Raw genomic sequence first — 15,067 nt, forward strand, 5'->3', positions numbered from 1 at the left:
TCTCATATGGAGCCGTGCAGTGGCGATGTGGGTTGGAGAGAGCGAATCTGTGCACTCGGGGAGAAGGGACAGGCGCAGAGACAGGCGGCGCACCGTAAATCACCCATAACACGGAAGGGGAGGCCGGATTACCGGTCCCCCTCTGATCTGTAAACCCCACAACCGCAGCGGCCGCCAGGGCGCTCCGGAGCTGGCTCCGCCCCGGCCCTGTCCCCCCGCCCATCCCAGCCTCTGCTCCTCTGCCCTCTCTGTCCCAAAAAAATCTCAGAGTGAGTGGAGCCGGGTCCTGGCAGCGCGCGCTCCGATCGGACAGACACCAGAGGACAGCAGACATCAGTGCGAGCACCCGGGCAGGACTGACTGACGGACGCGCGCACCTGGAGCCACCAGGTACCGGAGGGCAGGAACCGCGTCCTGCACTGAGCACCGGGGGAAGCAGAGAGGGGCGCACACAAACCCTCTACCAGTGGGCACTGGAGCAGGCACACAGCAGAGAGCACCCCTGACAGACACCTACCACTGCCAGATCCCCTCCGCGTCCCCTGGACTTCCAAGGTAGGTCACTTTTAATAACTTCGTTTATGTGGCTGTTTCTTACGCTACAGCGCCAACCGCAAACCTGCTATGGACTTTGTAGCGCTACACAAGAGACGAACAAGATGCTCATGGGTTAACGCACGCAGAAATGTGGGCGCACTTTACTCACTGCAGTAAGGAAGGAGCTGCGAGTCCCAGTCCTCGTGGTTCAAACGTGCAACATTGTATCGAGGCGCTCACCAGCTATGCAGCGCGGCAAACATCCTCAAACGATGTTTCAAAGCGCTACGTGTAGCAACGTGCAGAATGCAGCATATGGATACAATTATATTAACTCCTTAAGTAGCGCACAGCACGAACTGAAAGGCATTAATAATAGGCATACTCCCTTTATCTATAATTGAAGGATGAAATGCTGAGTCGCCCATGAAACATGTAGGCAGCACCTAGGCCTTCTGTTGGAGCTCATTCTGCGGGATACCGTCCTGTTAGACACTAGAGCTGACTGTTCTCAACAATAGCGCTGCAGCAAGGTATTCCAGTACAAGGCGCTAGAGAGAGCGACTGTGCCCTTGAGAGGCGCTTTTCACGGGGAGCTGTTCCGCTGACGGCGTTGTACTAACGTTACGTACCCCTTTGAAGGGCACTTTGCAGAGGCCTCCGTGGCCCTATTCTCAGTGGCCCTCTTACAGGATCCTTTCTTGCGCTTTCCCTGCATTTTTTTGGGAGGGGGGGGGGGGGTTACTAATGGCTCATTAGCCTTAGAAAGAAATGTAAGTATGTTTGCAGTATGAACTGAGGGCAGTGCTTTCAAATACAGACGAGGGGGGAAACGCTGCGTCATAGCGCCTTGAAGCGAAGTGGGAAAAGTTACTGTCAATTATGGTGGGACTATTTGGAAGGGGCGAGCTTTAAATTTGCTTGAGGAAGGAGCAGTCCTGGCCTGGCCTGCGCAGAGAGCTCGCTCGCTCAAGCATCTCTGTCCGTTTACAGAGAAAGCCTCTAGGCGCGATCGGTCCTAGAGCTGTCTGCGTGTTCTGGTGATTGGCGCTAGTTCATGCAGCTGTACCCGTGCTCACTCTTCACCGCGTGCGGAGAAAAGGGGACAGAAGGGCCCGGCCTCGCTGGAGGTGCAGGCTTAGATCTGAGAACGGCGGAGGGCGGGAGGTTTCTGTGCATGCAGCCACATGGCCGATTTATTCATGCATTGCTTTAAATAGCGCCAACTTCGCCCGACCGGGTTTCAGAGCGCCTTTATCTAAGGAGGGTGGGAATGCACCATCCACTTGACCTTATTGTTTTGCCGCTCGCGCCTGCGTCACTCCTCCTGGCAGGCTGGATCCCTGTATTCACCATTCTGTGAATGGAGGGGGCTCGAATGTTACCCCGAGCCCCCACCCTGAGCACTCTCCCTTCATGCCCCCCTGTTGGCAGCCCTCAGCCCCTGAGGCAGGTACCCCTTTAGGGGCGTGACTGCCTTTCACAACCCCTTTTACCAGTACACAGGCCAGGAAACAACCTGGAATGTGGCATGTCAGTCTATTAAATAAAAAGTAATTTATATTCCGGGATGTATTCCATGCATCCTTGGCAATGCTTGCCTGGCTCGTCGTGCCAATAAGCTGCGGTGTACAGCGCGGTACAGATGTTCTGTTTCTGCTTCTGTCTGGGGGCGGAGGCAGGGGGTGAATCAGTTCCCAACTTTTCAGTACTGGTTAAAAGGTTTCGCCCGGATTTGAACACATGCATTTTCATTATTTATTCCACAATATGTCTAATTTCATATTGGAGAGCACACCTGGCTTGGTGACACCCCGGCTCTCACCCTGTCAGTTTTCTTTCTTCCGCTCTTTAAGTACCCCCTCTTTTTAAAGATGTAATTCAATTATATGGAACGTTGTAAATAATATGTGTTATTAGCCTACCTCAGTGCGCTTTTTAGTGGACTTTGTGGGGATGAAAGGCAAAACTGTTCTGCCAGGATTCAAAGCTCCGTCACCTGCTTTTCAAGGCAGATCTCAGCCGCAGGGTTTTTAGTCCGCTGAGCTACCTTGCCACGTGACTCGCAGTTTGCACACAATCGCCGCAATAGCTGCATTAACCCACTGATCTTTCTTACTCGGGTGCAAAGTGACTTGAAGGTCACACTCTCTCCTCTACAACATATAAGAAATAACTGTTTAAAAATGATTAACATTAAACGACCTGCAGATCACACATGGCTCTGCACCCGAAGCATTATTTGAAAGTTCAACTTTAGATTCAAACTTGTAGGTTGCAGGTTGCTTGGAGATTCTGTGGCATGAGCATGAACCCACTGAGATATGTTAATGAGATCTGCAGCTGTGGTTTTCAGCATACTCTCTACCTACTGAGCTGACTAGTATCTAGAAGTGAAGCCTGGGACCACGGCCACTGGAACTATGCGGCATGGAAGGGCCGAATTATGCGGCATGGTTAACTAAATTATGCGGCAACAAAATGCAAATTATGCGGTGCATTGCTGCACATTTTGTAATAGCATAACTAACTCTATTTTTCATTTTGGCTCAGGTTAACACTGTCTGGGAACATGTTTCACGTCTTTAGTACCAGTTTAACACCCACATGCACAATAAGCAACAGGGGACCTGTCAACGTTTGCCAAGTACAGCAACATACGTTGCTGTGTTTTTAGGAAGGTTAAAAAAAATGCAGGTTATGCAGCACGCGATGGGTTATGGAGCAAATGTATAACCAAGCGAAAAACGTGGCAGCCACAAAATCGAATAATTCCAGTGGGACTATCTGAGAGCTACCAGATACAACAGATCTGTAATGGGGCCAGTGCAAATGGAGGCAAAGAGGGCGTAGAGAAACATACAATCAGTGTCAAGGGGAGAAAGCATTAATGAAAAAGAAACTGCGCGAGTGAAATAAAGCGGCAGGGAATGTATGGGGGTAGAAGCGAGAGGCATGAGGTGGAATCAGGACCACGCAGCCTTGTTATACTGCACCCCAATCTTTAATAGCACCGGCCGCAGGCTTCGGAGAAAAGCTGGTGAGAAAAACGTATTAAAGTGAGCTCTGCTGACAGGCACATTATCCCTCTGAGGTGCCTTCTTGGATTTTGAATCTGTGACTTGCTGGCTACAAACAAAACAATTGTGACAGGCGCATTAACCCACTGAGCTGACTTGGCTGTTGCACACACGGATCTCTAAACAGGCATGTCAACCCTCTGAGCTGTCTTAGTGGAACTGGGCCCCATGACTACACACACATCTCCATGGCAGGCCCATTAATCCACGGACCTGTCTTGCTGGCATTCGAAAAGCACGACACACGAAGCGGGCGTCTCTGCGCCAGGCACATTAACCCGCCGGGCTTTCTTGTCGGCTATAATCACTAGCAGCTGTGCTGTGCCCAGCATCTGGCCCGGCCTCTATGGTGGGAATGTTCACGTAGCCGAGTTTATCGGTGAGAACTTCCCATGACAGCACCTCTGCCTGCAAGATGTTTCAGCGTCTCCCGCACTTCGCCCTGCTCCCACACTCCCCCGCGCACACACACACAGCCCAGAGACTCGTCTAACAGCGGAAATCCATTAATACTGGGAAGTTTTCGCTTGAAGTGAGCGGAACTATAACATGTGTCCTTTTCACACGCAGGCTTCAATCCACCACCCGCTGTGACCTATTTACAGACGTCTGAGACTTCATGTGTGTGTGAGGGCGGGGCACGTCATTCGTCGTATCTGGGGTCATCCCTGTGAGGAATGTGGTGTAAGACGCTATGCACAAGTCCTAAAAAAAGAAGTGGGGGACGCTGATGTCACGACATGACGTGACGTCACGAAAGGTGGCTTGCACCACCAGACTCATTGCCTCCCCTCGCTCACCCCTTAGATGCGATTGCATCAGAGAAGGCAGCCCGTGAGCAACGTTCAGAATGGGCACCGATCTCGCCCCAGAGAGGCCAAAGAGTGAATGTGTGGCTCCATTTGCTCCAGTTATTGAGCTCCCAGTAAAAATAGTGGGGGGACGCCGTCCACCCGCGTGGTACCCCGACTCGAGCCCTATAAGAGAGACTCAACATTTGACTGACTGATCCCGTGTATCCAGTCACCTCACCCCTGCCCACGTGACTCATGGCCCGCGCGCGGTCTCCGGCTTTGCCCTGCCTCCTTCATTACACCAGTCATCCATTATTTCCGTCCCAGGCCTGTTTGGGCCAGTTTACCGCCTGGTCCTCCTGCGCTTATAAAGGCAGGTTATTCAATCTGCTCACCGCTTTTCCTCTTGAAAATGTTGTCTAATGCACCCGTCCACCCTCTCTCGCCAAACCACCCACTGGCATTTTGTGACCACAGGCCTCTCGGGGTGCTTTTTGGGAAAACTGCAGCCTCGCGCTGCGTGTATGCCATCGAGGGGTCGCAGAGCCTTTCATGTGGAGGCAGAAAATGCCCAGTGGCAAAACGAACCTACACTGAAATCCAGGCATCTCTGTGTGGCCGCGCCGTGTGATCCTGGTCAAATGACTTCCTGCTGTGTACTTCGATGTCTGCCAAGCCTGGGCGCACGCACCGGAGTAGGGGTTAAATGCTGGCAGAAAGCCACTCCCTCCTCTGCATTGTGAATATATTTAAATATATTTATACATTCCTCACTCGCCTCTCATAGGAATTGTGCTTCAAACCAGCCCCTGTTTTGGTAACCTGTCTCTGAACTGTCTCCAGTCTGTCTCCACCCCATGAAGGCACCGCCCCTCCCCTCTACAGCGGGAGGGCCGGCCACGGTTTTACTCCCCCAACTTTTGCAGCCTCCAAAAGCACACCCCCTCACAGCCCGCGAGCCTCCGTGACACACGGCAGTGATCTCACCCCGTCGCCGCTGCCCTGCATTCTTCTGAAGACTGGGGGGTGTCAGTAGCGCTGCGACAACCCCCCTCCAACCCAAAACACGAGCGCGGCCCCAGCGCTGGATGGTGTCTGCAGGTGAGTGAAGAGACGAGGGGGTCACGCAGGGCGCTTCATGCGGTGTTTGCAACTTCATTGCACTCCCTGTGGTCACTCTTCTGTACTTGCACGTTTTATAGCGCCAAACACAGCACCGAGCTTTAAACCGTTCTTTCTTTATTAGATGTTAAAAGTGAGGTAATCTTGCTCATGGCGTGAACAGTTCACAGAGAGTTGTTAGAATCAAATATAGTCACTGTCAGGGCTTTAAGTGGAATGAACAGCTGGGGGGGACTCTCAAAGGGGCGTGGCCAATGTAATTAAGGGCGTGGCTTAAAAACAGTTAAGCTGAACATCTGTGTTTAGCATAGTGTGCCGCCCGACTTGTATTTTGCTGTTTCTGTCTTTGCATCCAGATATATGATACAACAAGTAACATCATACCTACAAGTCAGGACTATTGGCTTTGTTAATGGTTGTTAGTTGCATAAGAAAAATAAGCAACAACTATACATAATAATGAAACAGCTTCCACTTAAAGCCCTGGTGACACCACGACAATGTCCCTGCACCTGAGTTTCAAAAAGAGAAGGGAAATCCAGAGAGAAAATGACCCTTTAAAGGATTTTCCTTCCCCCACACCGCTCACCTGGCATGACGTCATGCCGTAGCTTCTACACTAATGAGAAGTGAGCAGTGTGAGCAGCGCACATCAATGTGCCTGCTGTCACTGCAGTCCGCCTGTGCCCGGGCACTAAACAGAGCCCGATAGAGACCCGTTTCGAGGCACCCTTTAAAAAACTGCCGGTGCTCAGCACCGGTGGGACCCGGCCCACTTAAAGCCCTGGTCACTGTGGTACCCCGGAGGTGTGTGTGTGTAGGCTGGCCCCCAACACTGTGGTCTTGGTGTCCCCCAACACTGTGGTCTTGGTGTCCAACTGTTGCAGTGTAACTGAAGTGCAGTGTGATGCAGAATTTCATAACTGTGCAGTGTGTGATGCAGTGTCCTGGGTTTGGGTTAATGATCCCGCTGTGTGGTGCAGGGTAACCGAAACAATGGTCTGATGTACTGTAGGGGTGTGTATCTCTGCGACATGATGCAGTGTAGTGCAGAGGCGTTTCATGTCTATGCAGTGTGATGCAGTGCAACGAAGCATTATTGTTTAGCTGTGCACTCTGATGCGGTGCCGCTGAAACGCCATTGTAGATCTGTACATTATGGTGCAGTGTAGTTCAGAAGTGTCCTATGTCTATGCAGTGGGATACAGTGTAAGGAAGCAGTATGGCATAGCTGCAGATGGATGCAGTGCCTCTGGAGCAGTCGTGCATATATATCTGCATAACGTGATGCAGTGTGGTGCACCAGCGGTTCATATCCGTGCAGCCTGGTGTAGTGTAAGTGAAGCAGTATTGTATATCTGCACTCCGCTGCAGTACCACAGAAGTAACACTGTGTGTATGTGTGTATGTATATATATATATATATATATATATATATATTTATTTATATCAAAACAACTCCCTTGCAGGCATATATATATATGCAGTGTGATTCAGTCTTGTATATGTGTGCAGTAGAATCCAGTGTAGTGGTGGAGCGTTGCAGATCTATGCCGTGTGATGTAGTGTAACTGAAATATGAGTTATGACCTCTCTCTGAGGGATGAAATTGTAACAGGTGAAGTGTTCTTGATAGTGAAATTGGTTGCAGCGTAATCGAAGATTTCTCGTCCATCTGCCTGGAGTGATGTAGTGTGAGGGAAGCAGTATTCTGTACCCTGTGGTGGAATGCAGTATAACCACCACAGTATTGTACATCTGTGCAGTGACAGGTATTGTAAATGATGCGATGTTGCACAGTGTGTCTCTGCAGTGTGCTGTATGGTGGTACTTGTCTAGTAAAAACAATAGTAGTAATAAAAAAAAAAGGTTTATTGATATCACTTGACTGCAGTGTAACAGGAACAGTATTGTACATCTGTGCAGTGAGCCATACTGTAACTCATGTGATATTACACTGTATATCCCTGCAGTGTGATGGATGATACTAGTTTAATCAATGCACGCTAAATGCATTATAAATAAACCAAAAAGCATGCATATTGATGCAGTGAGACCAAGGTAGTGCAGTATATCTGTGCACTTTGATATAGTGTATCTGGAATAGTATTGTACATCTGTGCAGTGAGACTAAAGTAGTGCAGTACGTCTGGGCCCTTTGATACAGTATATCTGGAATAGTATTGTACATCTGTGCAGTGAGACTAAAGTGGTGCAGTATATCTGGGCACTCTGATGCAGTGTATCTGGAATAGTATTGTACATCTGTGCAGTGAGCCATACTGTAACTCATGTGATATTACACTGTATATCCCTGCAGTGTGATGGATGATACTAGTTTAATCAATGCACGCTAAATGCATTATAAATAAACCAAAAAGCATGCATATTGATGCAGTGAGACCAAGGTAGTGCAGTATATCTGTGCACTTTGATATAGTGTATCTGGAAAAGTATTGTACATCTGTGCAGTGAGACTAAAGTAGTGCAGTACATCTGGGCCCTTTGATACAGTGTATCTGGAATAGTATTGTACATCTGTGCACTGAGACTAAAGTGGTGCAGTATATCTGGGCACTCTGATGCAGTGTATCTGGAAGAGTATTGTACATCTGTGCAGTGAGCCATACTGTAACTCATGTGATATTACACTGTATATCCCTGCAGTGTGATGGATGATACTAGTTTAATCAATGCACGCTAAATGCATTATAAATAAACCAAAAGCATGCATATTGATGCAGTGAGACCAAGGTAGTGCAGTATATCTGTGCACTTTGATATAGTGTATCTGGAATAGTATTGTACATCTGTGCAGTGAGACTAAAGTAGTGCAGTACATCTGGGCCCTATGATGCAGTGTATCTGGAATAGTATTGTACATCTGTGCAGTGAGACTAAAGTAGTGCAGTACATCTGGGCCCTTTGATGCAGTGTATCTGGAATAGTATTGTACATCTGTGCAGTGAGACTAAAGCAGTGCAGTACATCTGTGCACTCTAATTGAGTGTATCTGGAAGACGCCCAAGCAGGAGAGTTGGTACATTTACACACTCTGCTGCTATTGTTCCATCTGTCTTACATATATGCATGATTATCACGCCCTTAGCATGATAATCACGCCCGTAACAGGCAGAAAGAGTGTTCAGAGTAATTAGGCTTTAGCTAAATCGGTCATCGAGGTCGAGTATGAGCTTCTCACCTCTAGTGCTTAATTTGTGCCGCTGGTGTCCGGTGCTCAGCACCGGCACCTATTTATCACGGCCGGATCTGCACCTGAGTGCCAAGTTGAGCCTTCTCATCTAAGTGGCAGTGTTTACAGAAGGTGTGCGCTAATGTCCAGGTGGCTGTTCTGCAGATCTCTTGGGGAATGAAATATGCTAAAGTCATCCTTTAGAGAGGCCAGGAGGGAAATTGTCTTTTTGTACCAGAAGTGGATGCAACATAGTAATCCCTGGAAATTATATAGATTGTCAATATTTGTTGGCATCAGAGATCCATACACTGCAGATATTTCCTGCAAACAATTGTCCCAAATCTCTGAATACTTTGTTCTAATCAAAATATCCCAGAACCCTTTTAGTGTCAAAAGTATGAAATGAGTGCTCACATGGAGCCGAGGAATTAGGGAAGGAAAATGGAGGAGAAGCGACACAAAAAGGACAACCTTCCACAGAAAAGCAACGTACAGTGTGACAAAAAAAATGCCTGTATCAACAACCGTGAACAGTGCCAGTGGACAGAGAAAGAATTCCACTGCCCCTTCTATTAGAGGTAACTGCAACTATGAAAGTTGCTTCCCAGGATAAGCACTCTAGATTTGTTGTGAGTCTGGGCGCATATAGACACACCATGCTTTTATCAAGAAAAGACAATAACAATATTAAGCTTCACAGTTTGATCTGTTCAATTAGGTGGATGGAATTTTTTTTCAAACCTATGAAAACATCTTTATAACGGGGATTACAAAAAGTAGATACGACTACGTTCTCTTTTTAGGCTGCGAAAGTTAGTCAGTTATATATCTAGTGGGAGATCTTTGAAGAAGCTTATCTGGCCAATTTCAAAAGGTAAAGAGCGTTGCCCTTTAGATGATGAGCGACCAGATGAAGTACCAGTTATAAAAACCATGAAATGAAAATTGGGCTGCATTTAAGTAGTAATAGGAAGAAACATGTCGTCTTAGGGTGCCACCAGACGTCTCCTAAAAAATCTAATGCAACAATGAGAGAATAAGGAAACCGGTACTCCCAGCCCTCATGAGCAGAACTTTAAACATTACTCAAGGGAGCAGGTCTTACCGGTTGGGTAGTATGGTATGAGTGGTGTAGCGAACGCGGGTGAACTATCAAATCTGCTAGGCTCATGGTGGAACTACAAAGACCATGCACTTGTTCGACATAGCACATTTATTTTTGGACCTTTTTAAAAAAATTAGTGGACAAGGAAACAACCCGTAGCAGGCATTTCCATCAATGAATGTTTTTAGAGGGAACCAGATTGAAACAACTGGCCTCAAAAATGACTATTGCTAGAAAAGGAGTACCTAAATGGCAAAATATTAAATTTGCTTAGGTCTCTGACAGTCCTTATAACCAGGCTGACGGAGTTGGTGCATTGTGCTAAACAGCAAAGATTTTCCTCTGCACACTTTGTAAAGTTTTTGGAAAACATTATAACCTTTGCAGGGGTCCTAAATAAAAAAAAAAAAGAATACAAAAAAGGGAAACGCGTCCTGCAAAGTGAGATTAGTAGGGCAAGCTCCCCTGCAAACGCCATTCTTACCAAGAATTATCCTCCCAGAAAGAGTTTTTCACAAAAAGATTTTCCACAAAAACTGGTGGGTGCATAGCGTGACATTGATTTAAAAAAAGCAAAGTTAGGAGCTGTCTGGGGCTATAGCGAGGGCGAGTTTGTTTTCCACACGAGGCATCAAAACATGCCAGTCAGTCAATTTCTCACTAGACGTTTGCATGGATGTCTGAAGCCAGCAGGGCTCCCCCTACAAAACACCTCTGTTCTTCAGCGAATACAAGTTGGTTACAACGGGACATCCTTATGGAGAAGTAAGCAACAGCTATGTAGATGCTGCTAATGCAAATATCAAACTATTAATAGCAAGTTAATGCAGAAAAGGACAGGCTTCCAAGATCACAGTCACTAAATCTGGAAATATATAACTGGAGATCAAGTCATTTAAGTATGCATGCACTTATATGGTATTTGCATTGTGGGAACCTAGCCAAAAGCCAACGGTCACCAACATTCTCCACATCCATAGGCCACAGCAAAAACCCTGCTGTTCCAGACCTGTCATCAGATAGCCCAAGTTTGGTACGAACACCTTGTTCTCCATCCAAACTTCTCTGAACTTGTGACAATGTCCCTCTGTGATTCACTGTCTTCTGGACCCAGCCCTAACTCATGCTGCTGGATCAACATGATTGGAAATCTCATCAAAAATGGATTCCGAGACTGAGAAGAAGAAACAGGAAGTTCCCTTTGTGTTGAATTAGCTGTTTTTCAACCATGAGTTGCATTTTAATATCTGGGCCTGAAATTGTGTTCATCTCGTTTTGTGTTTGGAGGGGTGTGGCGCCGCTGCCAGGGCGACTGACGCTGGAATCTGGGGCTCACGGTTCGATCCCCGGCACCGGCGGCAGGTCAGCCCAGCACGATGTGACCCTGGACAATAGCTTGCTTAATCTTCCCGACGGCCCCCAGTGCCGGGATGCCTTCGGGTAGCTGTTTGCGCTTTACAAATACTGGATTTACATTTATTTACATTTTTATTATATTTCCCAAAATTCTCATTGCATCTTAGTTTTGACAGGATATTGCTCCAAACAGTTTGGAAAATTGGTTCTCAACTTAGCTCAAGAAGGGCTGGAGTCTCAGAATGACCACTGACTATGTGAATGATTTCCATGCAGATTCATCGGATGTAAATGTATCTTCCGATTTACCGCTCAGTCCCACTCCCCATTGCCAATACCTCCCTCACTCAAGGCTTCTTCCAAGAAACTCTTATGAGATCAGATCCTTCCACTCCTAAAAAGAAAGCTATACTATACCATGATGACCTCACCGATTACAATCCCATCTCGCCCCTACCATTAATCAGCAACATCATTGATAAAGCAGTCTATGCTCGACTCCAAGATCACATCAGTGCCGACTACCGCCTGCACAGCTACCATCGGCCTTCAGATCACGTTGCCGTACAGAGCTTGCTACGTTACACATCATTGACAATGCTCCCTCGACCACAGATGAAGATGACTCCTGCTTCCTGATACTGCTTGATCTCTCAGCTGCCTTCAGCACAGTTGATCATCCCACCCTCACATACAACCAGGAGTCTTGATAGGGATTTATTGTCCATCACTAGTTCTCCTCATAACTCTCCAACCGACACCAGTTATTTCAAATGGGCACCTCGAGGTTCCAAAAAATCCCTATGACCTGCGGAGTTTCCCAGGGTTCCATACCACCTCATGTCATCTTCAAAATTACATGGAGCCGCTGGTGCTCTACTCACAGACAACAGCATCAAGATTCACCAATGTGCCAATGACACATAACTCTACTTGAAAGCTTCTTCTGTTGCAGACATTCAACATCACAATCACTGCCTACACATCAACCAGACCTGGATGCCCAGCACCTACCTGAAGTTCAACCCAACCAAGACAGAATTCGTGTTATTAGCCAAGAACAACAAACAGTACAAACTGCTTTAATGAAATGAACCCTGACGGCTTCGAACCCCAACTTTCGCTGACTGCAAAGTCACTGGATTTCACTGTGGAAACCAACTTCACTCTCAAGAAACATGCTGTCAGGAAAAACAAAGTCAGCCTGATACCAGCCCTCCCTTCTAGGGAAGGCCAAACCGTTTCTTTCAGAAAGTGACTTCAGAAATGCTGCTCATGCCCTCATACTTTTGTATCTAGATGATTGTAATGCTCTGCTCCATGGCCTCCCAGACTTCATACCAGAACCCCAAATGGGCAACACGGTTCCCCAGCTTCGAGGTTGACCGCTCTAGCCGATTTAGTTTGGAACACACTATAGAAATACACTATATATGCATACCAGTGCATACCATATTATTTAGGATTGTTGGCATTAACTATTGAACAATTTCATATTGAACTAGAATAGAGTGTGTGCCTGGCAATGTTTCATGTCTCAGTTGGTAAACATATGTCTGCGATAGTTTAGTGACCAACAAAAAAAATCATTAACACATCTAAAAGGAAATATATTTGCAAAAGTCACACGTGGCTTTTTTACCAGCAGCCTTTCAGGGCGTTGTATTCGAGAGAAAGCATCAAGTCTATGTGGTTGCCTGCACGAGCTGAAGGCGACAAGCATCAAGGCACTACGAAGAAAGGTTCGGAAGGGCGAGTAATGTGTGGGGTTTTTGGTGTAACTGAGCTTGTGGTCTGGTCATTAATCAACTTCCTGTTGCTGCATTTAGGACATTAAGTAGATGTTGAGGTTCTGCAAACAGAGTGGAGTGCATGGGGAGAAGGTGTGTACCCTCACATAAGCACACCAAGTCAAAAGATGGGAGTAAGCACTTCAGTACGCCCATGTTTCTCCAAGAGTGGTGTATCCAAATATGTGATGGTTCTTGCCAATGTTACTGATGAAAACAAGGAGCTTAAAATCACTGAAGAAAAGACAATCCTCAATGTCTCTCAACAAAAACCCACAGACATCATCAATTTCTCTCTATATATCATAGGAATTCCCAATGTCACCAGAGAAAACATAGACAACGTCAACATCTGAAGAAAACAAAGATAATGTCAATGTTCCTCAATAAAACACAGGCACAATCAAAGTCTCTCGCCAAACCATAGACATCATCAATTTCTCTCTATAGATCATAAGAATTCTCAATGTCACCAGAGAAAACAGACAATATCAATATCTGAAGAAAACAAAGATAACGTCAATGTCCCTCAATAAAACACAGGCACAATCAAAATCAACACACCACAGACATCATCAATTTCTTTTAGTAGACCACAGGAATTCTCAATGTCTGTAAAGAAGACAAAAGCAACATCAATGTTTGAAGAAAACAATGACATTGTCAATGTCTCTCAATTAAACACAGACACCATCAGAGAATCTAGTATGCCACAGACATCATCAATTTCTATCAAGAAAACACAGACATTCTGAGTGCCTCTCGATAAACCACAGACTAGACATAATCAATTTCTCTCTAGAAAACATGGGGCGATCTGTGTCTCTTATGAAAGCAAACACATTGAACAGAGGCATTGTGGCACCTAATAGTCCCTATACTGATTCAGTCCTCATTTCATTCTCCTCAACCCACCCCGTCTCTCTTCTTCTCCTACTACCTCCCCTCCTTCTCACTCTACCCTTTTCTCTCCTATCTTTCTATCCATCCTCATCCCCCCTACCTACCCATAAATCACTCCCTTTCCTCAATCTCCTCTTCTAACTGAAATGTTTGATCCCATGCCAGTTTTTATTCACTCTGTGTACTGTGTTCTATTTTGTTCTAGATGTTTATTTGTTCTTATGTTTATTATTTGGTCTAGATATGTACTCTTCTTATCTGTCTGTAAAGCGCTCTGATACTCCTGGGTCCAGTAGCGCTATATAAAACCTTTTTTAAATAAATACTTTTCTTGGAAACACATGCATCAAAGACAAGCATCATAAATATGTCTATCGAGAAAACACAGGCAGCGATCATTGGCGTCAGTAATGACTGTCGAAAGCAGGCATTGTTAATGTCTCACAAGGAAACACAGGTACCGAACAGAGACATTGTCAAAGTCAAGTAAGAAACAACAGGCATTTTTTAATTCTCTCAAGAAAACACATCTGTTAAACAGGCATCGTCAACGGGCCACAAGAAAACAGGCATCATCTATGGCACACAAGAAAACAGGCATCCTCAACGGCACACAAGAAAACAGGCATCGTCTACGGCACACAAGAAAACAAGCATCGTCTACGGCACATAAGAAAACAGGCATCGTCAACGGTACACAAGAAAACAGGCATCGTCTACGGCACACAAGAAAACAGACATCGTCAACGGCACACAAGAAAACAGGCATCGTCAACGGCACATAAGAAAACAGGCATCGTCTACGGCACACAAGAAAACAGGCATCGTCAACGGCACACAAAAAAACAGGCATCGTCAACGGCACACAAGAAAACAGGCATCGTCTACGGCACACAAGAAAACAGGCATGGTCAGTTTCGAATAAGAAAACCTTGGCATTGCCACAGTCTCTTGAGAAAGCACAGATATCATTAATGTTCCTCAAGAAAGCACAGAACTTCCACTATATCCTCAAAAACACAAATACATTGTCAACGACTCTATACAAAACACAGGAATCGTGATTGGGTGAAGGGAAGTCAAGCACCGGCTATGTCTTACACACAAGTAGAGGCATCGCCAATGACTCAAGACAAAGAAGGCCCGCCAATGACCCAAAAAAGCTCAGGCGCTTTCAAGCTGCT

The 15,067-nt window shown here is 46.3% G+C and overlaps 1 protein-coding gene across 2 annotated transcripts in view; it reads left to right on the forward strand.

Moving 5' to 3' along the window:
• Positions 1-268: 268 nt before the first annotated feature.
• The window catches only part of LOC144752019 (sphingosine 1-phosphate receptor 1-like), a 103,021-nt gene continuing 88,222 nt past the window's right edge, over positions 269-15,067 (forward strand). The window contains exon 1 of one of the 2 annotated variants that reach the window (XM_078639979.1): positions 269-555. The gene's annotated coding sequence lies outside the window, so the exon portion shown is untranslated. Of the gene's footprint in view, positions 556-5,375; positions 5,513-15,067 lie in introns of those variants that run through there. The other variant, XM_078639985.1, reaches the window with a different exon arrangement.

The sequence above is a fragment of the Lissotriton helveticus genome, chromosome 1_1 (assembly GCF_964261635.1).
Source record: "Lissotriton helveticus chromosome 1_1, aLisHel1.1, whole genome shotgun sequence".
NCBI lineage: Eukaryota > Metazoa > Chordata > Amphibia > Caudata > Salamandridae > Lissotriton > Lissotriton helveticus.